Source organism: Giraffa tippelskirchi, chromosome 6 (genome assembly GCF_054371585.1).
Source record: "Giraffa tippelskirchi isolate mGirTip1 chromosome 6, T2T-mGirTip1v1.2.pri, whole genome shotgun sequence".
Lineage (NCBI taxonomy): Eukaryota > Metazoa > Chordata > Mammalia > Artiodactyla > Giraffidae > Giraffa > Giraffa tippelskirchi.
In genome coordinates, this window is record NC_137280.1 from 148,624,569 (window position 1) to 148,639,877 (window position 15,309).

Sequence of the window (15,309 nt, forward strand, 5' to 3'; positions counted from 1 at the left end):
AAGTTTTGAATAATTGTTATAATTTCCTGGCAGGAGCAAACCTGCCTGAGCCTGAGAATGTACCCGAATCTTAAAGAAAAAATGATGCTTAACTGTATAAAAATTAAATGCTCTGCAGAAATGAACTATATTAGCAAAGGTAAATTTTCTGTTGAATACCTGGTAAGATATTTATTTCCTCTGTGTAAAATGGCTAAAAATTAATATCAGGACTAGAAAAAGAAATGTTAAAATCAATACCAAAATGATAATTTATATAAAAAAGACAAATATATGAATAACCTAGTCACAAAAGAAGAATATGTTTTCCAATAAATGTATGTCAAGATAACTGAATAATTAGGGAAAGTTAAAATGGATTTACTTTGCCTATTACTTTTGTAAGAATAACTAAAATGATTAATGATATCAATTTTAGGTAAAGTTGTGGGGAAACGTATCATTTACCAATGATAATACACATTTGTAAAACATTCTTATGTAGTTAATTTGACAGTAGCTATCAAAATTTATAATTTACTTACCTATTCTTTTGGCCACTATTACTGACACATATGCACAAAAGTCCATATACATGAATGTATATTATAGCAGCATTTATAACAGCCAAAAAGTTGAAAGTAACCTAAATTCCCTTCAACAAAGAATATTGAAATACTATATCATGGTATCTTCATACTCTGTCTTACAATACAGTAGATAAAATCAGGAGTGAGGTAAAACCTATATGGACGTATCTGGAATGATTTCCATGTCACATTAGTGAGGAAAGAATATTTCAGAACAATACACAGAGTACCATTTCTGGCTATATCATCTAAAACAAAACCGTATACTTTAATACTACATGTGTATGTATATAAATACTTAAACAGGGGTTTTGAATAACAAAGGGCAAGCAAGCTATTTACAGTGATTCTCTTTGGAAAGAGAAATACATCTCTGAACCTTCCTCCCAATTTTGTTATAAATCTAAAACTGTCCTAAAAAATAGTCTTAAAAAGAGAACCACAACTGGGGTTGAGGAAAAGTGGATGCTGTGTGTTTTTCACTTAACATACTTTTTGATAGTTTAAAAATTTACAAGGAAAATTTTTTCATATATTTTGTTTAATCTGATAAATATGTTTATCAATTTATAAGATCAAATGTTTTAGCAGTAACTGGAGACCCTCTTTTTTCCTTGAGGAACTTAGCTAAACTTTATAACACTTGAAATTATTTGAGAAAGTCTGCTTGATCCCCTTGGTCCTACCCTCAAGGTGGCTTGAAAAGCTTTAGGCATCATATCTATGTTAAAGGCAAGACAGAAGTAGAAAGGAATGGTCCTGGCTGTATCTATCACTTTTTATTACTGAATAAGAAATTCTCAGAAACCCATCAAGAAAATTCTGCTTACATCTCACCATATATAACTATGTTGCACAGGCAAGGCAACCTGTCAAGATGACTGTGAAAATTAGTATTTAATTTTCCAAACTTTATACTTAGAAGGAACAGAGGAAAAATGTAAAAGGCAGTTGGGTCAACATCTGTCATACAGATTTTGAGCTGTTTCCCTAATGATTGGAATTTTATGTAGATTTTGTTGATTGTGTTTAACTGATAACAAAGTATCTGTACTCTAGATATTTGTCAGAGAATATAATGTCTAACTCACTGCCTGTAGATAAGTATGCATAAGTATGCGTGATTGTGGCTGAGAGAACCAACAATTCGGAAGACTTTACTGGAAGATATGGACTGTCCATTCCAAGTCTGTGAGCTCTGTTCTGTCTCTCTCCTTTTGCTTTCAATTGTCCTTACATTGCTTTTCTCAGATTGGCCTTGGCAATGATACCATCATCCGTTCATGAGGAATATTATAAGAAACCACACTGTGAAATTAATTGCCATATTTTCTTACAAATTATGTATCTGCAGTGTTGCAGAACATAAAACTTCATCAATTAAACAATTACTACATTTTGAAACCTTTTTTTTAAATTCAAGGATAAGCACTATGTAATTTTTCCTGTGAGATCATCAAGTTTTCAACAACATGATTTTTAATACCTCGTGTTTTGTTGTATTAATGTGCTATACTTCATTTAGCTTATTCTCTCCCGCTCAGCATACCAAGGTTCCTGATGCTGTTGCTATTATAAAGTTTTAATAAATATCCTTGTCACTAAATCTTGTTGACCCTAATTGACTATTCCTAGAAATGGATCAATGAATATGGATAGGTTTAAGTCTTTTAATTTGCAATGAAGTGGTATTTTAAGGAAAGTAAGGAATATGAGCTGGTAAAGAGGAGACTGGGGAATATTTTATTTGAAAGAATTGCAGTGATCAAAGAAACAACAGTAAGCCTAATATACGCCTTGGCACAGCAAACATTGGTTTGGTAGGAGTGATGATAATTTTGGAAAGTTGAGGATGGAAATGCATTCATAAAATACACAAACAAGTAAGAAGGTGAATCTGACAGGGTGATAAACAAAATCTTGCATCATAATTTGAATGTGTTTGACTGGATTTGCAGATGGTATTACACCTATGGTGCCATTCACCTAAGAGAGGAGGGTAATGCAAAAATAGTTTTGGAAGAAGCTTAACCTGATTACAGGGCATGCGATGAAATTAAGTTGTGTAAGGAGGCAACTGGAATAATAGAGATATAACATGATATCACTGGGATTTGTATTTAATTTCACATCAATACTGTTTTTTATGTTTTCCTTTTTTGGTGTGTGTGTGCTTTCCTTTTAAAGTTTATTCTTTTACTTTAATTCAGAGAGATACATAAGGACAAAGTATATATGAATGTATAAAGTGATTATATGTTTTATTCTTAGAATAGTATTTTCTTTGACTCCCCCTCCATAGTTCCTACATGAATATATTTTTCCTTCCATATGTAAAGAATCTTATCTATCTTTATATGTGCTCACAGCCATGCATGTATACTCAGGTAGTCACTTCTATACAATGTACACATATAATACACATCAAAGTTTTTAAAATTGTTTTTCAAATGGAAGTCAAATTATACATAAATATTTGAAACTGTTGTTTTCTCATTCAGTAATACCTCATGCAAACCATTTGGGTTATCTATAATATTTCTAATTCTTTTCTTAGGTTATACAAATTTTCACATAATGGATATCCTAAAATTTATTTAACAATCCTTTTTTCTGAACATTGGCTGTGTCTCCAGTGTTTTGCCATTATGGACAATGGTATATCACTCAATTTTGTTCATGAATATCTATGACCTAATTATGGGACTTGCCAGTCAATCTTAGCCCCATATATATGCCCACCTAAACAACTGGCTTTTTGCTACAGAGAAAATCTAACGACCACCGTTATTTCATATCTCCCTCACTGATTCTTTAATCCTACCTCTAGGGGGTAAGGATTTCTGTCACACCTGATACTAACTTCCAAAGTGATAACTTTCACTAGCAGCTACCAGAAGAATTCAGAATACAGGTTCCAAGGGTAGGGTGGAAATGATGCACACAAGAAGTGGACAGGAAAATTCCTGCTCTTCCTGTCTTTCCCTTGATGACTGTTCAGAAGGCAGTAGTTTATAAAACTTAAATGATTGAGCGATGGGCTGTATTTCCGGTGAAGCTGTAGTTACCTTGATTAAACAACACTTGATACACCCTTTCTCTTCTACCCTGATTTTCTATTGCATCTGAATTGCATGTCCACTAACCTGTTAGCAGTAAAATTATACCATAGCCTCTGTTTTAGGAGGAAATTTAGCTAAGCCTATATTATTTAATATGTTATTTTTTTTGTGAGAAACATTGTGTGTATGTGTATGGGTGCATATAATTTTGATGTTTCCAGATTACATTCTAAAAAGGTAGCTTATGTTTTCACCACTACTGGTTGAGCACCCTTTGTTCCACCTTCCTATGAACCCAATGGGTTATTTATTATAGCTTTTTAAAAAATATTTACAGGACAAGAGTTTATTAAAAAAATAACTGCTTCTTTAATTTTGTTTTCTTTTATCTGACCACTAGTAAATCATAACATTTTAATGTTAGTTCAAGATAATCTTTTCCAGTGAAGTATCTATTTATATTCTCCATATTTCAAATGAATCTTTGTGGTCATCTTGTCAATAGGCAAGACGTCTTTGTGTATCATAGATAGTAACACTGGGCATTGAGTTTACATTTTTTTTCTATTTATGAGTTTTTTAATCATAGTTTTGGTCAATTAACATTTTGATCTTTATATTTCCATACTTGGCTCTATTTATTTTATGGCTTTTGAAATTCCAGAAATCACTCATATTCTATGAACCTTGAGATGACCCGTGATTGTACACATAGTCTTCTTGATTACTTTTGAAGAGCTTAATGTTTTATATTATTTGAATTTGATTTTAGTATATCTATAGTATTTAATTTTATAAATGTGAGAATCTGGGGATTTTTTTTCCAGAAGGATTGGTAGCTTTGCTAGCACTGTTTTACTGAGACAGTTTCCCATTAAAAGACTGCCTTTACCATAGCATATGTACACCTATACACAGGGGTACACTTATGGATTAACTACTCAGTTCTGATCCTATAAGTAATTTTCTATACTAATACCATATTGTTTTGATCACAGTGACTTTATAGCATATATCGTTGCTGGCAAGGTATTTTTTTCCTTCACTGTTCTTTCATTTGAAATGTAAAATTATTTTATCTAGTTCTTCACACAAATGGTCTTTCTTTGGTGTTCTGATTAGAATTGCAATTAACTTTTATATTAAATGTGGAAGAATTGACATTTTATGATACATTTATATATAATTTTCTGTAATATATTCCTTTTATACATATTCTTATGAATTAAATTTTCTTGTGACTGTAAATGAGATCTCTCTCTCTTTGGTTTATTACACTTATTACAGGAGTAGAGAAAATCTCTGCTCTTACATTTGACTTTTATCCAGCCATATTATAAAAAATTCTTATTAAATCTAGTCACTTTCACTAGATTCCAATGGGTTATCAGCCCAAAATAAAGAACTTAATATATTTTCCAGTTATTAACTTTCTGTCTGTTGCATTTATGAAAATTTTCAATACAATATTAAGTAAAAACTGTACTAACAGGCATCACTTTTTAGTAACTGATTTAAAATAAAAGAAGATTAGTGTCTTGGCACTTAGAATAATATTTGCTGAAGGTTTGGAGTAATTGGTCGTTTTTGCTTTTTAATATTAAAGCTATTTTCCTCTATTCCCACTCTCACAAAGAATGGCTGCTGAATTTGATCTGAGCCCTTTCAAGCATCTAATGATCCAACACATTTTCCAAAGTTTTAAATAAAATTTTTCAATTAGACTTGAGCGTTAGTACAATGAACACATGCATAATTTCTACCTATATTCAACATCTATGAACATTTGACCATACTTAATATCTGTACTTCTTGTGTTATATATATGTGCAATATATATTATATATAGAAAGAGGGAACCATTTGAAAGAAAGTGGCAGACATCATAATACTTCATCTCATGGATATCTTAATAATAAATACTTTTTTATTCAAAGCATAATATAATTACTGTACTTAAGAAACTTGCTAATATTACCCTAATATCATCTAATATTTGGTATACATTCATTTTCTGTATTTATTTTATATATACTCTTTCAGATAGCTTTAACGAGATATACTTTATGAACCATTTCGTTTATTCATTTTAGATATACAGTTCAATGCTTTTTAGTAAATTAACAGAGCTGTACACTACCACCACAATTCAATTTTAAAATATTTCCATCACGTCAAAAAGATCTCTTGTGCCCATAATCTGTTAGTATCTGAACCTTAATTTGTTTCCAGCCCCACTAATCTTTCTCTATAGATTTGTCTATTCTGACCATCTGATGTTAAGTGGAATCATACAATATGAAGTAGTTTGTGACCCACTCCGTTTATTTAGTGAAATGCTTTTGTGGCTTATCAATGTAGTAATAAGTATTAACTTACTCATTTTATTAACAAATAGTATTATATTTTATGGATATACCATAATGTATTTATCTATTCATCAGTGTGCGATTCTTAGGGATGTTTCCACTTTTTGGCTACTGTGAAAAATGTTACTATGAACAGTCACATACAGTCTTTGTATAAGCATATAGTTTTAATTTTCTTGGGTAGATACCTAAGAGTACAATTGTTAGTTTACTTAGTGATAACATAAAAATATAAAATATTTAGGACTAAATATGACCAAATATGTAAGACTTGTAGACCAAACTTATGAAAGAGTGCTGAGAGGAATTAAATGACTGGAGTGATATATTGTATTAATGAATGAGAAATTCTACAGTGTTTAAGAAGTCAGTTATTCCTGAAATTACATGTATATTCATCCCCACCCCAATCAACATTCAAGCAGAGTTTACATAAAATTGACAAGTAACTTCTAAAATTTATATGGAAATACAAATGACTTAGGCAAAGCAATTTTGAAAGAGAATGATATCGGAGGATTCACACTTCAAGTTCATTTTAAAAGTTTCCTTGATAAAGGCTGTGTTATTAACACGATAAACAGTTTAATGGAAGAGGACAGAGAGTCCAGAAATAGACGCTTACTTACATGGTCAGTAGATTTATGTCAAAAATACAAAGGCAATTCATGGAAGAAAGGGGCATCCTTTTAAAAAGTCCTGCTCAACCAAAAAAAAAAGGCATTTCAATTCAAACTTGTACCATATGCATTGTTGTTGTTGTTCAATCACTCAGTTGTGTCTGGCTCTTTGTGACCCCATGGACTGCAGCACCCCAGGCTTCCCTGTTCTTCACTGCCTCTCGGAGTTTGCTCAAACTTATACCCTTATGGCAGAGAGTGAAGAAGAACTAAAGAGCCTCTTGATGAAGGTGAAGGAGGAGAGTGAAAAAGTTGGCTTAAAGCTCAACGTTCAGAAAACTAAGATCATGGCATCTGGTCCCATCACTTCATGGGAAATAGATAGGGAAACAGTGGAAACAGTGTCAGACTTTATTTTTCTGGGCTCCAGAATCACTGCTGATGGTGACTGCAGCCATGAAATTAAAAGACGCTTACTCCTTGGAAGGAAGCTTATGGCCAACCTAGATAGCATATTTAAAAGCAGAGACATTACTTTGCCAGCAAAAGTCCATCTAGTCAAGGCTATGGTTTTTCCAGTGGTCATGTATGGATGTGAAATTTGGATGGTGAAGAAAGCTGAGCGCCACAGAATTGATACTTTTGAACTGTGGTGTTGGAGAAGACTCTTGAGAGTCCCTTGGACTGCAAGGAGATCCAATCAATCCATCCTAAAAGAGATCAATCCTGGGTGTTCATTGGAAGGTCTGATGTTGAAGCTGAAACTCCAATACTTTGGCCACCTCATGCAAAGGGTTGACTCATTGGAAAAGACCCTAATGCTGGGTAGGATTGGGGGCGGGAGGAGAAGGGGACGACAGAGGATGAGATGGTTGGATGGCATCACCGACTCGATGAACATGGGTTTAGGTAGATTCCAGGAGTTGGTGATGGACAGGGAGGCCTGGTGTGCTGCAATTCATGGGGTCGCAGAGAGTCAGACACAACTGAGTGACTGAACTGAACTGAACTGAACTGATGCCCACAGAGTCAGTGATATTATCCAACCGTCTCATCCTCTGTCACCCCCTTCTCCTCCTGCCTTCAATCTTTTCCATTATCAGGGTATTTTCCAAAGAGTCTGCTCTTTGTCTCAGGTGCCCAAAATTTTGGAGATTTAGCTTCAGCATCAGTCATGTCAATTAAAATTCAGGGTGGATTTCCTTTAAGATTGACTGGTTTGATCTCCTTGCAGTCCAAGGGGGTCTCAAGAGTTTTCTCCAGCACCACAGTTTAAAAGCATCAGTTCTTTGGTGCTCAACCTTCTTTACTGTCCAACTCTCACATCCATACATGACTACTGGAAAAACCATAGCTTTAATTGTATGGAACTTTGTCAGAAAAGTGATCTCTGCTTTTTAATACTCTGTTTAGGTTTGTCATAGCTTTTCTTCCAAGGAGCAATGATCTTTTAATTTCATAGCTGCATTCACCATTCACAGTGACTTGGGGACCCAAAAAAATAAAGTCTGTCACTTTTTCCATTGTGTCCCCAATTATTTGCCATGAAGTGATGGGACCAGATGCCGCCATGATCTTAGCTTTTTGAATGTTGAGTTTTAAGCAAGGTTTTTCACTTTCCTCTTTCACCCTCATCAGGTGGCTCTTTAGTTCATCTTCACTTTCTACCATAAGGGTGGTGTCATCTGCATATCTGAGGTTATGGATATTTCTCCTAGCAATCTTGATTCCAGCTTGTGCTTCATCCAGCTTGGCATTTCACATGACGTACTCTTCGTATAAGTTAAATAAGCAGGGTGGCAATGTACAGCCTTGACATATTCCTTTCCCAATTTTGAACCAGTCCATTGTTCCATGTCTGGTTCTAACTGTGGCTTCTTGACTTGCATATCCAAAATGGTGGAGTAGAAAAATGTTCTCCTGCAAGAATACCAAAATCGCAACTAGCTGCTGAGGAATCCACCAAAAGAGATAACCCCGCATCCAAGGACAAAAGAGTAGCTGCAACAGAACAGTAGCTGCAAAAGACGTGATTGCCTTTAAAATCAAACCTCGTACTGCCAGAGACAGTTGGAGAGTGCAAACAAATCCTTGTGCACACGAGGATCCAGGGAAAGAAGCAATGACATCCTCAAGAAACTGAGCTAGACCTGCCTTTGACTGTTTGTGGATCTCCTGTAAAGGCACAGGTCAGCAGTACCCTGCTGCAGGAGCAGGGGCTCTGGCATTAGCAGTCCTCGGAGGTGCAGTGTGTGGCATAAGTCCTCTTGGAGAAGGTTGACATTACCTCCACTATAGCGCCACCGGGTGGGTGATCCACAAACCAGAGAACAATTATACCAAAGAAGTTCTAACACTGTTGTGAAACTTCTAGGCTCCACAACAGATTTGCCAACCTAGGGATCTGACAAAGGGACTGAGAACCCCCAGGAAAATTGACTTTGAAGGTCAACAGGATTTGATCATAGAACTTCCAGAGGACTGGGGAAACAGAGACTCTTGAAAGGCACAAACACAACCTTGTGTGTACCAGGACCCAGGAGAAAGGAGCAGTTACCCCGCAAGAGACTGAGCCAGACTTACCTGTGTGTGCTTGAGAATCTTTGGCATGAGTCAACAGTGGCCTGCCATGGGGTAAGGGGCCCTGACTGCAGCAGGCCTGGGAGGAACAGTGTGCTGGCGTAAATCCATATGGAGTAGGTCACCATTACTTCAACCATAGTTTGACGTCAGGCCAACCTTCAGGGAGGGAACACAGACCCACTCATCAGCAGAAAGATGAGTTAAAGATTTTCTAAACTTAGCCTTGCCCACCAGAGCAAGACCCACTTTTCCCCACAGCCAGTCCCTCCTATCAGGATGTTTCCACAAGCCTCTTAACCTAATCCATCAGAGGACAGGGAGCACAATCACAGAAAACTAACCAAACACATGATCTTGTGTAACTCAATGAAACTATGAGCCATGCCATGTAGGGCCACCCAAGATGGATGGGTCATTGTGGAGAGTTCTGAATAAATGTGTTTTCCCACTGGAGAAGGGAATGGCAAACCACTTCAGCATTCTTGTCTTGAGAACCACATGAACAGTATCAAAAGGCAAAAAGACACGACACTGAAAGATCAACTCCCTAGGTTAGTAGGTGTCCAATATGCTACAGGAGAAGAGCAGAGAAATAGCTCCAGAAGGAATGAAGAGGCTGAGCCAAAGCAGAAACAGTGCCCGTTGTGGATGTGTCTGGTGGTGAAAGTAAAGTCCAATGCTGTAAAAAACAATATCGCATAGGAACCTGGAATGTTAGGTACATGAATCAAGGTAAATTGGAAGTTTTCAAACAGGACATGGCAAGAGTGAACCATATGCATACATTCACTCAGAGTGAATCATAAACATAAGAGCTAAAATTATTCAACTTAAAGTTGAAAAATATAAGAGAAAGTTTTTATGTCCTCTGTTTAGGCAAATATGTATATTTGGTATAACAAGAAAAGGTTGGTCTTTTCTTGTTAAAAAGAAAAGCTTGGTCTATAGTGGGTTTTTTTTTTAATATTTTGACTTATCAAAATTAATATCTAGTCATTAAAAAATAGAATTAAAAGATAAGCAACAAGCATGGACTTGTATCAGAATATATAAAATACTCTGAAAACAGCAATAACAAATCAAACAAATTTTTTAAATATGTATAAATATTGAGCAAATACTTCACCATTGAAGATATTTGAATAGAAAATACTCATTTTCAGTTAATTAATGCTCATTAATCATTAGGGGAATAAAAATTAAAATGACAATAAAATAACATGAAGTCCCTATTAAAATGTCTAAAGTTTTAGAATGACGATACCCAATGTTGACAAGGACATGAAGCAGCTGATAACACCATGTATTATAGTGGAATGAAAATGGTGTAACCATGTGGAAAACAGTTTGGTACTTTCCTTAAAAGTTAAGTGTACATTGACCATATGTCTTGACTCAGCAGTCCTACTCTTTTCCCAAATGAAAGTATGTATTTATGCAATACTTGTGCACCTATATTAAGAGAAGCTTGTTCATAATTATAAATACTTTGTAACTTATAGGCAAAAATTGCAAATGACCCAGATATCCCTAAATAGATGAATGAATAAATGAAATATGGTAAATACAATGGAGCAGTACTTACCATTAAAAAGTAATGACTATCAACTATTCAGTTCAGTTCAATTCAGTCATTCAGTCATGTCCAACTCTTTGTGACCCCATGGACTGCAGCATGCCGGGCCTCTCTGTCCATCACCAACTCCTGGATATTACCCAAACTCATGTCCATTGAGTCAGTGATGCCATCCAACCATCTCATCCTCTGTCATCCCCTTCTCCTCCTGCCCTCAATCTTTCCCAGCATCAGGGCCTTTTCTAATGAATCAGTTCTTCTCATCTGGTGGCCAAAGTATTGGAGCTTCAGCTTCAACATCAGTCCTTCCAATGGATATTCAGGACTGATCTCCTTTAAGATAGACTGGTTGGATATCCTTGCAGTCCAAGGGACTCTCAAGAGTCTTCTCCAACACCACAGTTCAAAAGCATCAATTTTTCGGTGCTCAGTCCAACTCTCACATCCATACATGACTATTGGAAAAACCATAGCTTTGACTAGACAGACCTTTGTTGTCAAAGTAATGTCTCTGCTCTTCAATACACTGTCTAGGTTTGTAATAGCTTTTCTTTCAAGGAGCAAGCATCTTTTAATTTCATGGCTGCATTCACTGTAGACAGTGTTTTTGGAGCCCAAGAAAATAAAATCTGTCACTGTTTCCATTGTTTCCCCATCTATTTGCCATGTGATGGGACTGAATGCCATGATCTTAGTTTCTTGAATATTGAGTTTTAAGCCAACTTTTTCATTCTCCTCTTTGACTTTCATCAAGAGGCTCTTTAGTTCCTCTTTGCTTTCTACCTTATGGTAGATGGTCGTGTCATCTTCTGGAATGGGTCGCTGTTCCCTTCTCCAGGGGATCTTCCCAACTCAGAGATTGAACTCAGGTCTTCTGCATTGCAGGTGGTACTTTACCATCTGAGCCCCCAGGGAAGGACCTGGGAATGGTGAGAAGTGGTAATTCCTAAGCAGCATGAAGTAGCTTTGGAGGGTGATGAACATATTCATTTATTTACTAGTGGTGTTAGAGTCCCTGGTGTATACTTAACAAATCATGCACTTTAAATGTATTCTATCTATTGTATATCATTTACACCTCAATCAGTTCAGTTCAGTTGCTCAGTCGTGTCCTACTCTTTGTGACCCCATGGACTTGCATCATGCCAGGCCTCCCTGTCCATCACCAACTCCTGGAGTTTGCTCAAACTCATGTCCATGGAGTCGGTGATGCCATCCAACCATCTCATCCTCTGTCATCCCCTTCTCCTCCTGCCTTCAATCTTTCACAGCATCAAGTGGCCAAAGTATCAGAGTTTCAGCTTCAGCATCAGTCCTTCCAATGAATATTCGAACTGATTTCCTCTAGGATGGACTGATTGGATCTCCTTTCAGTCCAAGGGACTCTTAAGAGTCTTCTCCACAACCACAGTTCAAAAGCATCAATTCTAGGGCGCTCAGCTTTCTTTATACTTCAATAGTGCTGTTAAAATATATAAAGATCAAGGTGGATAAAACGAGGAGGTTGAGGAAGTTTGTGTGTGTGTGTGTGTGTGTGTGTATGTGCCACACTTTAGTCTTTTAAATTATTCTTCATATATGTATAACATGGATACATATATATGCTATTGCTGCCAATAGGTGTTTATCTTGCTCCTCCAACAGTCCAGCGGTTTTTTTCCCTAAATACTGTGATCATTTTACCTTGTTTTCATTTTGTTGTTAGAATCCCTGAGATTGGCTGGTATTGTTATATTGTTCAGTGGGCTGAGTTCTTGTTGGAGTGTTTTGTATTGTAGGTATCCTTTCAATGATGAGAAGCAAAAAGGTCTTCTAAGGACAGATTTTTGTAGAGAATCTAGAACACCCTAGAGTGGCATCCTTCTGGGCTCCAAGGCAGGAAGATTTGGCAGTCTTGGACTTTTGGAGTTCAAGGAGATCCTTGATCCTTTTGAAGTTCAAACATACTCACACATACTCAATGGTGACCACTCTGTAAGAGGTTCCTAGTCTCTAATTTGACAATATACCTGAATGTATTGCCTTCTCATCCTCATATCTGTGACCTGATGTTCTCTAGTCTCCCTCAGACACTTCTGGGAAGGAAGACCTTTATTACATCTCTGACAAGATCCCAGCAGAGCCCAAGACATGATGACACCTAGTTTCCTGTGTGTCCAACAGCTGGTTGGCACCGGCGTGGGTCAGTTGTAGATAACTGCAGTGTTGTCTTAACTTCTCATGTGTTTCAAAAGATTTATTTTCAGCAAAGACAGTGGTCATGTTTACAATGGCCTAAATGGTTTGTGAACTCCTAAAATCACAGCAGACAGAGCAATGCTGCCTATGTACTCCTAAGATTTTTCGTTAGAGCATTATTTTAAAAATATAATTAGTCTTCTTAATGTATAATGGAACATGGGCTCATAGGCTGTTGGCTATTAAAATTAAATCTTATTTGTCTTTTAACGTAGTGTTGCATTCTTGTGTAATTAAATAAGAATTGATACCAGTTATGTGATGGACAGTAAGTTTATCTGATATGACCAAGATAGATTTCCAAGAAGACAGGCTCTGCTGTTTTTGTGTACAAGGGATATGAGTAGACCATATCAGCAAAATTTAATTATCTGTAGGTAATTATTCATTTGAGGAACACAACTTTTCAGAGAAACAGAAAAGAAGACAGACCAATACAATTACTATTTGTCTGAGTACATCGTTTGGGGAGAAACCATAACTAGTTTTTCATTAACTTTGCATGAAGTGATTTAAAAAAAAATAACAAGAAGGAGCTAAATGTGTGTGTTTAAAAACAAAAAGTTTGAATGTGAGTTAACTTTATATAATAGGCTGATTTTTGTAAGGCAAAAGTACAACAAGTGGTAATTTCTCAGATTTAAATTAGAAGCTAATTGGAGTTTCCCTGGTGGCTCAGATGGTAAAGCGTCTGCCTGCAATGTGGGAGATCTGGGTTCGATCCCTGGGTCAGGAAGATACCCTGGAGAAGGAAATGGCAAACCACTCCAGGATTCTTGCCTGGAAAATCCCATGGACAGAGGAGCATGCCAGGCTACAGTTCACGGGATTGCATGAGTCGGACACGACTTGTGACTAAACTAATCTAGACTAAACTAATTGGAGTTTTATGATAAAAGTCACTTAAAATGCAGTTTCATGAAATATATTCTGAAAACCCAGTAGGACATTCCATTATGGATATTTTTTAGTCTTACTTGTGGTCTAAATTTTAAATTTGTATTTGTATATGTAGCTTTAATTGCAAGAGCTCAGTTTTCTGAGTTTAATATTATACTTCTAGAACAATGTGTAATTATCTATGTTTTGCTTGCTACACCAAGTTTATCAGTATACTTCTACCAGTGTTAATGGAGAAGAAAAATCAGCATTATTGTGAAACTTGTATATAGGCTAAGCCCAGAACATGTGTCTTTAAGTAGAAAGATTGCCATTATTTCATTTTACAAAGAAGACAATCTTTATTTTTCACAATGCATATTGAATAATTGAAATGAAAAGATGGATTACTACACTCATACATTTCAATTTTGGCTTGAATTAGCTTTTTCTAGGTTAAAAAAAAATTCTTATCAGTAATAATTTTCTCTGCCTTAATACTAAACACTAAAGGTTGTTTTCTTTGAACCAAGCAGACATTTGTCCTCTATTATATTCATCTGGCAAAACTATGACTCTAGTTAAATTCAACCTGCTGCTTATATCACACCTGTACCTGCACAGTTGAACACAGCAGGAGACACACAGTCTCTGCTTTCCCACCTTCCCAACTGACTATTGTAGATCTCTGCTTTTTTCAAATCTCAATCCTTGCTTCTAATAGAAGCATTCAGAAGAGACATTCTGTAAACATTCAGTTCAGTTCAGTTCAGTTGCTCAGTCATGTCCAACTCTTTGCAACCCCATGAACCGCAGCACTCCAGGCCTCCCTGTCCTTCACCAACTCCTCGAGTTTACCCAAACTTATGTCCATCGAGTCAGTAATGCCATCCAACCTATCATCCTCTGTCGTCCCCTTCTCCTGCTGCCCCAAATCCTTTCCAGCATCAGGGTCTTTTCCAATGAGTCAACTCTTCGCATCAGATGGCCAAAGTATTGGAGTTTCAGCTTTAACACCAGTCCTTCCAGTGAACACCCAGGGCTGATCTCCTTTAGAATGGACTGTTTGGATCTCCTTGCAGTCCAAGGGACTCTCAAGAGTCTTCTCCAACACCACAGTTCAAAAACATCAATTCTTCAGAGCTCAGCTTTCTTTAGAGTCCAACTCTCACATCCATACATGACTACTGGAAAAAACATAGCCTTGACTAGACGGACCTTTGTTGGCAAAGTAATGTCTCTGCTTTTTAATATGCTATTTAGGTTGGTCATAACTTTCCTTCCAAGGAGTAAGGGTCTTTTAATTTCATGGCTGCAATCACCATCTGCAGTGATTTTGGAGCCCCCCCAAATAAAGTCTGACACTGTTTCCACTGTTTCCCAGACCAACCGTGGATCCTGAACACACATATA

The 15,309-nt window shown here is 36.4% G+C and overlaps 1 long non-coding RNA gene across 1 annotated transcript in view; it reads right to left on the bottom strand.

Moving 5' to 3' along the window:
• The window catches only part of LOC145511346 (uncharacterized), a 40,946-nt gene that overhangs the window by 18,081 nt on the left and 7,556 nt on the right, over positions 1–15,309 (bottom strand). Inside the window, exon 2 of the long non-coding RNA XR_014057815.1 lies at positions 9,204–9,359. This is a non-coding gene — a long non-coding RNA (uncharacterized LOC145511346). The remainder of the gene's footprint in view (positions 1–9,203; positions 9,360–15,309) is intronic.